At 41.2% G+C, this 12,272-nt stretch overlaps 1 protein-coding gene across 2 annotated transcripts in view; it reads left to right on the plus strand.

The window, feature by feature from the left end:
- LOC140910008 (zinc finger and SCAN domain-containing protein 32-like) overlaps window positions 1-11,908 on the plus strand; it is a 36,588-nt gene extending 24,680 nt beyond the window's left edge. Inside the window, exons 4-5 of one of the 2 annotated variants that reach the window (XR_012158412.1) lie at window positions 10,309-10,437; window positions 11,763-11,908. The gene's annotated coding sequence lies outside the window, so the exon portion shown is untranslated. The remainder of the gene's footprint in view (window positions 1-10,308; window positions 10,438-11,762) is intronic. The other variant, XR_012158413.1, reaches the window with a different exon arrangement.
- Window positions 11,909-12,272: the final 364 nt, after the last annotated feature.

Here is a 12,272-nt window from a genome sequence, read left to right on the forward strand (position 1 = left end):
TAGACTCAAAACACTTCCATATAGTTAACAGCAATGAAGATTTATAGCCCTTCAAGACTCATGTATATTTCTTTGTAAAGGGCATACTGCCCTATGATACTAAAGCTGAAAAGATTTGTTATGTATTAGCCTGAGAGAATCAGGTGATAGGCTGCTAAGCTTAAAGGCTTCTTACTTGAAAAGAAGAAAAAAAACCACACCTTATCACTGTAGTAACCAGTGTTAAGAGCTCAGTCCTGTGAATGTGCTGAAAATATCTTAATTGTCAGTGAGTGCTGAGGAGTCTCAGCATCACCCAAGTGGTGCTTAGCTCTTGCAAGATCGAGCCCTTAATTCATACCAATAACATGCTCCAAAGTAATCTAATATTGCAGAAGCTGAATCCACACCAGAGTCTCCACAACCAGGGAGGCAATTTTTTTTGTAAAGTTTATCTTATCCCACATCAGCAAACAGTACACAGAATATTGTGTACACAGTATGGAATTTGTAATTATGTCACGATCCTGAAAAGAATTCCCCACTTATTATAGAATCTACTGCTGAAATGCAAAAAGCAAACAGACTAGTGCTTTGGTTAAACAAGCTTTATCTAAAATACATATTTTTCATTACTAACCTCAATTTGGTGGTATATCAAATACACAGAATATCACACTATAAAATATTAATTTGTCTGATTCAAAAATATCAAAGAACCACTTTTTTTAAAGCTCTCCAAAGTGCATGCACCCTAAAATTTGTGCGCACAGAAGCATATCTGTTGGGGATGCAAAAAATTTGTATACACTGACATGCTTATGTCTACACACAGGTTACTTTTTTTGTAATCACACAGGTGCAGGCACACTCAACTCAATGGAGTTTCTCTGTGTCTGATAATTTCTGAAAAATGTACTTGATCAATTGCAAAATTTCAGGGAATGGTCTAGATATTAATGGGCAGAACCCTATGGATTCTGGTGAAAATAAAAATCGTGGGAAGAGCTTGATTTCCACAAAAGTCACCATTGGTCACTGAGTAGTGGGGAGGCAGACACTCACTGGTAGGGGAGCAGAGTCACCCCGATTATAGGGGTGACGCATTGATCCTAGGGTTAGGATAATGAATTACTGTTAGAGTCTCAGAGAGCTTCTTCTGTTTACAGCATCAAACGGGTCACTCTGTGACCCTGATTTTAATCGAAATGAGGATGGTGAAAGTCTCTCTGGCCAGCTCCTGGAACCCCCCGCCCCCTTGTTTCCATGCTAGTTAATCCCCCCCGTCAGGGCTGGCTCTAGGTTTTTTGCCACCCCAAGCTCCGAGAGCGCAACTGCCCAAGCAAAACAAAAACAAATAAAACAGTGGCCGGAACGCTGCCCCTGGAATTGTGCTGCCCCAAGCACCTGCTTGCTTTGCTGGTGCCTAGAGCTGGTCCTGCCCCCTGTCCTGCTGTGCCCTTGTCTCCCACCCAAGTGGCTCCTTGCCTCACTCTGGCCAGCCGTCCCTCAGCTGGGCTCACCTCACAGGTCTGGCCAGCTCCTCCAGCCAGCCCTCTTACTGCCCCGCCTCTGGCCAGGCCCCTTGCTCCCCCACCCCCAAACTCTGTCAGACCCTTTCTGATTTTCACCAAAATCAGCAGAATACAAAAGCCTGTAAAATCAGGCTTCTCTGGTGTTCAGAGGGAGGGACAGGCCAAATTGGAGGGGTGGGGCAAGAGTCCAGCTGTTACAAGCTCAGCCTACATAAGCAATGAAGTGGCTGACCCTCTAATTTTACATGCCCACAAGTTGATGGTTCTTAGAAAATCTGACCCATAGTTTCTACCTGGCAAATAATATATATTATATAATACAAGCATATAATATGCAGCTACAACTCAATAGGTAACCAGATAAATATTATGCTTAAACATTTATAATTAGAGCAAACCAGGTGGTTTAACGGCAGCAAAACAGGAGGCTAGTTTTCAGGTCTTTAGTTCTGTCCTTTTATTCTAAACTAGCATGGGCTGTTCTGCTGCAGAGAGTGGGGAGGTTTGCCTAATGTTGCATTAGCAACCCCAGGATGGTTTGGGGAATCTGCCTATGTACAACTTGTGAATCCTTGCTGAAGCTATTAAGTTCTTACTATGAAATTGTTGGATCATTGAATACCTCCGTGTGGCTGTGGAGTCAGCTATGGCCTGCAGGGTTGTCCACCCCAGACACAATTGTGGGTCCTTAGACCTTTAATGGTCACTTATTCAGGTGCAAGCACCTTGGTACAATGGGTTGACTGAAGCTTAGGGAAACAAGTTTGACTAAGTTTCTCTGCAGGGGGCTGGGGAAGTGGAAAATCCATAGCATCAGAAAAAGAGAAACCCAGCTATTGATGCTGGCCTTTAAAAGCCAGAGGCTAGGTGGGTCAGAAAAGACACAGACACAAAGGAGACATGGGCAGAAGGAGACTGACTGCAGAGGTCGGAATCAGAAAAACTGTGTGTGTGTGTGCAAGATGCGGAACATGGACTCCACAGAGGACTCTGCTCTAAGCTCAAACTATCCAGTGGGGTGAGGAAACTAAGGCAGGGAAATGCATACAGGTGTGCTTATTTTATCTACTTCTGTGTGTTTCTCATGCTAAGTAGAGTAGTGGTGTTTAGAATCCTGTGCAAAGTCTGTGCGTCTGTTTGCTTTCACTGTCACTTGACCGCAAAGAGTTAAACTGTAAACTCAGAGCACCCACATGCTTGGAGTGCTGGGAGAGGGTGTGTCTAAGAGCTATGGGGGAGCTTCAGGGAACCAGCTCTAGTCTCAGAGTCTAGGCTGTGGGATCACAGTATCTCAGAAAGGGGTGCTAGACAGACAATCTATACCGAAAGAGAAGTGATTAATCTCAAAGCAGTTTAAAGGGTACACGAGGCCAGTGAGGTAGGCCCTGAACACAACAACCAAAAGGGAGCTCTACCAGGGCTGTATGTCTGACAAACCCCAACCAGGCCAAACAAAGGACTAGCTCAGGATAGAGGTGCATCTTACTCTCCATGACACAAGGAACATTGCTGCAATATGGACAGCCCTTGAGGTAAGAAGGAAGTAAAATGTGAAGATTCCAGAGAGAAATTGCCTAAATAAATATTTGCATGATAGAGTTTAACTAGAGTTTGGTTTAACACATCACCTTTCACACAGAAGCATTTCAGAGTACTTTGAAATGAACTGAGTTAAATACATGCATTGCAGTAACTATCTAGGCCAGCGTTTCTCAAATTGGGGTGAGGATACTCCAGGGGATCCATTGGCCTCGCTGATCAACTCCTCCCGCTCCCTCCCAGTGCCTCCTGCACACCTGGAACAGCTATTCAGTGGCATGCAGGGAGGGAGCGGGAGGAGCAGGGAAAGGGGGAGCAGGGGTTGAGTGGGGGTGGGAAGAGATGGGACAGGTAGGGAAGGGCCTGAGGCTGAGCGGGGGGCTAGGGGATCCATGAAAAATTTTAAATCAAAATGGGGGTCCTTGGGTTGCTAAAGTTTGAGAACTGCTGATCTAGGCTAATATGGATAAAACATTTTGGGACAGATCCAGCAATCCTTACTCAGGCAGAATCCCCATTAGAGTCAGGGATTGTGCACAAGGACAGTTTACACTCAACTTTGGACATCGAAACCTTTATTGAGAGAGAATAATGTAGTAAAGATGTTGAGATTATCCACTTTCCAATACGGACACGTGAATTTTCTCCCAGCCAGCTGGCAGACAGGAGGAATCTCAGCCAAATGTGTCACCTGAAGAATAGTGCCTTTATCTAGCAATCCTGCAGTTCCTCATAGCATTCCACTGTACTTACACTAATCAGGTACTCCACCTTAAAAATCTCACCATGTATGTCAAATAATTACAAAACTATACCTCAGTGTTTATCATATTCTCTTACTTCCTGGGGTAAGAGTAGGAGAGTAATAGGAAATACTGAGGTAACCTTATTTATTGGCAAGACGAGCAAGGTTGGTGGTGACTTAACATGTTATCAAGTCTCGTGGAAGTATTGAATCTATGACTTCACCCTCAGACAAAAGAGCCTGAATGTGACTCATACAGATACTAAATGTAGTGGCTCTTTTCCAGTATTCTAATTGATCATGTAAGTATCACTATCTTTTAAACCCTAAATAACATTTCAGATATGGATTTTGCCCATTCCAGGCTCTGAGGGAAATGTGGGTCTAACAGTACAGATGTGTTTTCAAATAAGGCAACTTACAGAAAAAGATACCATGTAGTATCAATATGGCTTCTGATTTCAGGTTTTAAATGATAAAATACTCCCAACACAAAAAAAAATAAAAACAAAAATGAAGTCAGTGTTTATCCAATAAATGCCAGAAATTATTTGTGGGCTTGTGTACCAAGAGCGGTAATGCAAATTTAGGGTGTTGTGCATTAATTGGTCCGTGTAGACCCTGCTGATGTGCACTACAAGTTCTCTAGTTTCAGAGTAGCAGCCGGGTTAGTCTGTATTCGCAAAAAGAAAAGGAGTACTTGTGGCACCTCAGAGACTAACCAATTTATTTGAGCATGAGCTTTCGTGAGCTACAGCTCACTTCATCAAGTTCTCTAGTGTGCTTTACCATTGCGCTATTTCAAACAGCACTGTGTTAAAGTGCACTGGAGAACATTACACCTTAGTGTATACTACTGTAATCTTTGTAATGAGTAATTTGCATAATATACATTACTCATTAAAGTATATACACAAAAAGCATTGGTCCCCCTGATTTTTTGTTATCTAGATAACAACTCCAGAATTGCTAAAAATAAACCCAACAAATTAAATAAACCTTGAAAAACAGAGGCCTTAAGTATAAATAATACTAAGGTTGCGATACAGATACCAAATTTCAAAATTAGAGTTAACACGCCTCTGGGAAAGGCTATTGTGCCTCTTAACAATATCCCATTTCCCCCACAAATGGTTGAGGATGAAATGCCTCATCCATAACTTTGATTTTCCTGGCTTATGCTAGGAATGTGTCACTGTGATGTTACTTGAGTATAATATTCTGAATAAGAGATGTGTTTGTAAAGAATCTTGCTACAGATACAGATGGGGAAAAAGAAAGGATCAAACATGGGAACGTAGGGATTAATGTGCAAGTCTGTGGATGAGAAACCTAGTGGGCCTCTCCTTTCCTCCCACACAGACTAATTTCCCACTTTGTTCTTTGAGTGTTGGCTGTGCTCCTGACCTCTCAGCTCTTTTCTCTTTAACATGATCCTAGTATAGAGAGGTACCGTTCATCACTGAAGTTTTCATCCATTCTTTCTTTTCAGCCCACGCCACCCACACTTCACATGGCAGCTCTTATCCACAGAAGTCATGTAGACCTAGTGAACTGTCTATAATGGAAAACACAGGGGGCCTAATTGTCATTTACATTAAGGCTCCTTTACACCACAAAGAGTGTAAAGGGGCCCATTTTAAATCCAATGACAGTCAGGCTCTCTATGCTGTGTCTGTATATTAATTGATTTCTACAGCTACCATCACTGTGGGACCTAGAATTTCAGGGCTGGCAAATTCATTTTGTCGAGCATGCTGAAATACATTTTTAATTATGGGCAGTGAGCAGGGATTACAAAATTATAGCTATATTACCCTCAATCCACAGCAGATCTTGCTCCGTTTCAGTAGACAAGGGCCCTTCTGTAGTAGCCACATTTTTAGCTAATAAAACTACCACTGCATTTAGCATCACTCAATGGGGAAAACATTTCTAAGATTTTCTGCCTTATTTTTTGTCCGTTTGCGTAACAGAAATCACATGGTTCTATAGTTTATCACAGTGTCATGTTTATTATAAATTTCATAACTGACAAATTAGCTATGCAACTTCATGTGTATTTTTTAAACACTTGCCCATCTATTCTTTTAGGATAATGTGGCCTTGAAGGCTCATTATTAGTTCTGAAGGTAACTGAGGGGCAGTTTTACATCTTGCTTAGAGCTGTTTCAGTCTAAAGCTACTCTGGTTCATGTAACAAGTAAATTAGCTCTAGAAACTTTTTTTTTTCCCCCATTCTGCAAAACAGCATGGCAGGCCAGATAAATACATCAAGCATGCTGGATCTGGCCCCTGAATTTGACATCCTTGATTAGGTGTACAGATATTTCTGTGTTTGAGAGAGTTTACTGTTCCCTTCACTTAAGGGAGACAGGATTAATCCCAAAAAGAAAAACCACTGCAGCTGATTACTGTAAAATATAACTTGCACAGAAGTGGCAGAATCAATGTTCAAATTAGGTGTGTCTGCTTGAGCTTTACTGGTGTTTAACTATCAACACTCCAACTCATGAAAAAAAAATTATGCCAAAGAGCAAGTTCAACATTCAGAAATATTCTAGTAAACTCACCTTTTTAATTCTAATGCCATTATGGTATTATCTTGTACCCATGGAAATTAAAAACAAACAAACAAATCTATGAATTGTTAGAATTCAGGCTTCATAGCTCCTCTCCTCCAATTCTGTCTCTTTCTATCTCACCTCTCTCTCTTCCCCTTTTCCATGCCCTATGAACAGCTCAGCTCATTGCTTCGTGGTGGCATTATGTCGTCAGAGGTAAACCACCCATCATCCTCTTTTCTCATGTGACATATCTGCATTTATGCCACCCATCTAGTGGTGATGTCATTGCAATCAATTGACTTCACCATGCAACCTTTTACTGTCTCCCTGAACTTGGCCCACAAATCCATCTCAGCTAGCATGACTTCAAACATTGTAAGACAGCATTCCTGTGGGTTCCGCCATTACAACAGACCTGTGCCAAAGACAGTTTTCAGTGGCAAGAAGGATCAAAGATTTAAAAAACTGCCTTTTCTCAAAATCTAGAATAGGATTGTCTCACTGTAGCAGATGGAGAAATGAAAACCCTGACAGATTCATGCCTCAATGCCGCCTCCCAATCAATGAATTCTTCCAGCAACTAAAGTAAAAAGACTGAGGTGATGCATCACTTGTGCTCAATGCACTTTTCAGCGTATTCCACAGCCTTTACAGACGTATCCATGGGATGTGTGATTTGCAGACCTTGCGTTTTCAATTACTGATGCTTTCCAAAACAATTTCACAGCTACTAGGGGAGGGTGGATGTCGGTTCTCAGCCATTATTATGTTAGTCATCTCCGTTTACTTCTTTAGTTTAATAATTTGCTAACCTCCTTTATCCAGATATTTACAATTTAAAAAGAAAAGGAGTACTAGTGGCACCTTTAGAGACTAACAAATTTATATGAGCTTAAGATTTCGTGAGCTACAGCTCACTTCACGAAAGCTTATGCTCAAATAAATTTGTTAGTCTCTAAGGTGCCACAAGTCCTCCTTTTCTTTTTGCAGATACAGACTAACACATCTGCTTCTCTGAAGACTACAATTTAAAAAAAATATTGGATCACATCCTCAGCTGCAGTAAATCTGTCTAACTATTGATTTTAATTGAGCTCATTTACACCAGCTGAGGATTTCAGCCACAGTATTTTAATAAACTTACTCAAAGGAATGATTATATATCAAAACCTGGGAATTAAAAACAAACTTTGTTTAAAAACACAAGCTGGAGGCCTGAACCAAAGCCCATTGAAGTGAATGGAAAGCCTCCCATTGATTTAATGAGCTTTGAATCAGGCTTGGTAAGGATAACATATTCATTTTCTTGCTTTTAAGTGCTTGGGTTTTATGAATAATGTAGTAAATATAACAGGAATACCTGTGGCACCTTAGAGACTAACAAATTTATTAGAGCATAGACTTTCGTGGGCTACAGCCCACTTCATCGGATGCATAGAATGGAACATGTAGTAAGAAGATATATATTGTGACAAAGCTCTGTCCTTGTCTCCGTGGGTCCCACGTTTCCTGGCTGATTTCGCTAGCCTCAGAGGCTCACTGTGACCCTCCACATAACCCTTCTTTCTGTCGAGACAAGGGTCACAGTCTACTGAGCCATTTTCATCATAAGACAGGAACAGAGGTGAGAAGTTATCCTTCCTTGCACAGTCTCTGTTGTCTCCCAGTCTCAGTGATTACTCAGGTGGCAAAGGTGGAGGGGCGGGGAGCCTAGGCCCACCCTCTACTCTGGGCTCCAGCCCAGGGACCCTAATAGCATTAGCTATGGTAGCTGACCTTTTAGAAACATGACATGTACAATTCCCTGGCTACTTCCCCCACAGCAGCCCTCACTTCCTGAAGCTCCACTTCACCCTTACCTCAGGGCCTCCTTCTTTGTGCCTGATATAGTGTGTACTGCTCAGTCTCTCCAACAGTGCAACTTCCTCCCACAGCTCCTGACATTTGCCCCCACCTGACGGACAGGGAGGCTTTTAACTAGTTTCAGCCAGTCACTGATTGGCTTCAGGTGTCCCAATCAACCTAGCATTCTCCCTGCATTCTGGAAAGTTCTTAATTGGCCCCAGGTGTCTTAATTGACCTGGAGCAGCTTCCATTTCACGTAACCTGGTACCAGGGATTTGTTTAGCCTGGAGCCAATATATCTATCGCCCACTACTTTTCTATAGCCATCTGGCCTTGCCCCGTCACAATATATGTACACACACATACAGAGAAGGTGGAAGTTGCCATACAAACTGTAAGAGGCTAATTAATAATTATAGGGTCATTTAGTAACCCTTACTCATTTCTGAAATGAAGCTTTTTGGTTTAGGGAAATCTTCAAATCTACCTGCCTAATATTTGTGAAGTATATTTATTCCCCTTGTTAGCATAACCTTGAACTATCTGATTTCTGTCAAAGAAAAGGAGTACTTGTGGCACCTTGGAGACTAACAAATTTATCTGAGCATAAGCTTTCGTGAGCTACAGCTCACTTCATCGGATGCATTCAGTGGAAAATACAGTGGGGAGATCTATATAGAGAGAGAACATGAAACAATGGGTGTTACCATACACACTGTAACAAGAGTAATCACTTAAGGTGAGCTAATATCAGCAGGAGAGCCGGGGTGGGGGGGGGAACGTTTTGAAGTGATAATCAAGGTGGGCTATTTCCGGCAGTTGACAAGAACGTCTGAGGAACGGTGGAGGGGGAGGGGGATGATCACTCTCGTTACAGTGTATATGGTAACACCCATTTTTTCATGTTCTCTATGTATATAAATCTCCCCACTGTATTTTCCACTGAAAATATTTTTGATGAAGTGAGCTGTAGCTCACAAAAGCTTATGCTCAAATAAATTTGTTAGTTTCTAAGGTGCCACAAGTACTCCTTTTCTTTTGCGAATGCAGACTAACACGGCTGCTACTCTGAAACCTGATTTCTGTCAGTATGCTTCCAGAGTACTATCATATTCTTTGTTACATGCCTTTTTATAATTTCCAGCTAAATGTCCTTAATATTTAGTGGTGGTGGCTGGAAAAGACCTACTTTCCCTGTAGCTCCAGGTTTACTATGGAGATGATTGGTCAGTCAGTGAGAAGTCCTACAGTTGGCTGGGAAGAATTTAAAAAAAAAGGATAGGACTTCTAGAAAAAGATTCAGTGTGTATGCGCATAGGGCTCACATGTAACCTTGTGGATCTCTTATGTGTGACTGTTGCTGACCCAGCAGAAGAGTTCAAATTATATGAATGATACCCAGATACTGCAGGGACAAGGGCCAACACAGTACACACATCAGAATATTTGATAGGAGGATTCTAGTTATTAAAAAAAAAACACCTCAGAAATGTCTCTGTAATTCAGGATGAGCTTATCCCAAGGTATCCTGTTAAACATGTGCTGAAGACACAGGTTCAAACGAAAGATGACTCAGATGGAAATGTACTTCATAGAAATATGAAAATCATAAATTTTCCTTCCACCATGTCAGAAAGATTTTCCCTGGAAAGGAGCCTGCAAACTTCTCCAAAAGGAATGTTGTTGACGTTAATCCACATTTAATGAAGCAGCTTGATGGTTATATAACTGTCAGTTTTATAAAGAGTCTAAATTAGTCTTCCTAAAGTACATAGTATTTATGCTTGAAAAGCTTGAACATGTTCTACTCGGAGTCTGAACAGATAGTGCCAATGGCAAGAGATAAATGTTTCAAACAACTCAGTGCTGCTATTTCAAGTCCCTGCAAAAAATAAATAAAATAAATGTGTAGCAAGAAATTTAGCTTGTGTGTTTTGCTTTACATTGTAAATCTAATTTACACTCAATGGTTTTACATCAATAATGGATTATCACATATCTTGTAGCTAGACTAACAGGACTGGAAAAGATAAGCATTTGACTCTAAGCAACTACTGAGATGGGCTAACTGAGTGTTTCTCAACCTTCTTGACACCAGGGACTGGCTTGCTGCCTTCCTAAACTGTGTGAGGGAGATCTGAGGGATTGGTGCCGGTCCATGGACCAGTCATTGAAAAACACTGGGCTAAATCACGCCCCCTTCACAGTTAAGGTCATAGCTGGCAAGGTACTTACTATAATAAATTTTTTTAGAAGAGAACAAAGGAAGATATCAAAATAGAACTGCAACTTTTTTGCAACCAAACACACTACAAACAATTATTAGCTGTCAAAGTATTCCAAAATAGCACTTGGTATCTTCTCTCAATGGTTGGATTTTGGAAAGGAGTATAACTAATTCCAAAGGCGGGCCTCACCCACTGCCCATGCTTGTGGGTGCTGCTACCCATCTCTGGATGGCTAGGACACTGGTGGATGAAGAACAGGCCTTGGTTATACATGACTTCACATCTCCCACATGGACTACCGCAATGCAACATACCTGGGCATTAAACCAGGCTTTAGTAAACTTCAGCTAATAAAGAACAGAGCAGCTCATCTCCTTAGCAACATGGGATAGCATGAGCACATCATTAAGAGCTCAATCTGTTGAGCTTATCAGAAAGAAGATGGACAGGTGACTTGTTTATGGTGTATAAGTACCTTCATGGGGGGAAAAATAGTGAGTAGTGGAGAAGAGGAGGAAACAAGGGAGCTTCTTCATCCGCTAATGCTCGACCACAGGAAGCAACCATTTTGTCTTGCTGCTTCTGTTCTTGAAGTGGAAGGCCTTCTTGGGATAGGGTTAAAATAGGGTTCTGTGTTCTTTAATATTTTAAACTAGAGTTCTAGTTTTGTATCCTAATAAAGTCACTTCACATGACAATGGGCAAACCACTTGCCTAAACATAAATCCAGTAACTGCCATTATTGTATGTATTTCATCTCCTTTTACAATTATGTTACAATTAAGAAGATCTTTAAAAATGCTGCTTGACAGAATAGGATTATTAAAACTATTTCTTGGTATCAGACTTGATTGAGAAGTCTAATTTGGTCTCACTAGGAATATGCAATGCAGGTAAAATGCTAATTTGCACAAGGATATTAATCCGGTAGATGTATTAATCTCACTGTGTAAGTACACAAATTTGCTGTAGTGGAAAACAAAGATTCTCCCAAAAATATGTTTCAGTGCAGCTTCCAGGAAGCTCCTGGGAAAGTACTCTGCATATGAATTGCTGTTATTTCTTGCTCAGGGGGTCTGACAAATCCTTCTTGTGAAGCAGTGATTTAAGCTGCTATTTCTACACTCCTCTTATTCAGACATGGCAGAGTGACAGGGGATAGGAACTCTGTACATTTGTAGTTAGGAAATGAAATTTATTAAGACAAGTACTCTGTCAGTCAAAGTAACAAGTTGCCACTTGGATGCATCAGACTAATTTTTGTTAAGCTCTTAGTGGATGTAAAAATAATTTGCAATTGTTTTGAATATGGTGTTTTGTTTAGGATGAGAACTGCATCAAATTGTTTTTAAATGGATGTTGACAACTTGGAGAGGATGCAGAAGAGCACCACAAAAATTATTCGAGGGCTGGAGAAGATGCCTTATAGTGAATCTTAAAGCTAAAAATGATTAAACTCATAAAAAAGAAGACTGAGTGCTGACTTGATTAAAGTATCTTCTTGGGGAGAAAATACCAGGTGTGAAAATCCATTTTCCCCTTTCCCTCCTTGCCAGTGTCTCCCACTCCTCCCTTCCCAAGGGCTCTATGTTTGCCTCCATTTCCCCACCATTTTCATTTCTTTCTGTCTGGGGGAGAGATTGTCAGCACTTTACACTGTATTGGGAGGATGGGCAGAGCAGAGTTGGAGTGTGGTGGCAGAGTGGTTAATGTGCTTATCTACAAATCTGAAGAGTGTGGGTTTGAGTCTGGCTCAATCTCACACTGAAAGGCCACCTCCAGTTCACCTAGCAGCAAAATGGATATCTGATCTATGGGGTTAAAGCAGTCAGAT

This window comes from Lepidochelys kempii, chromosome 1 (assembly GCF_965140265.1).
Source record: "Lepidochelys kempii isolate rLepKem1 chromosome 1, rLepKem1.hap2, whole genome shotgun sequence".
NCBI lineage: Eukaryota > Metazoa > Chordata > Testudines > Cheloniidae > Lepidochelys > Lepidochelys kempii.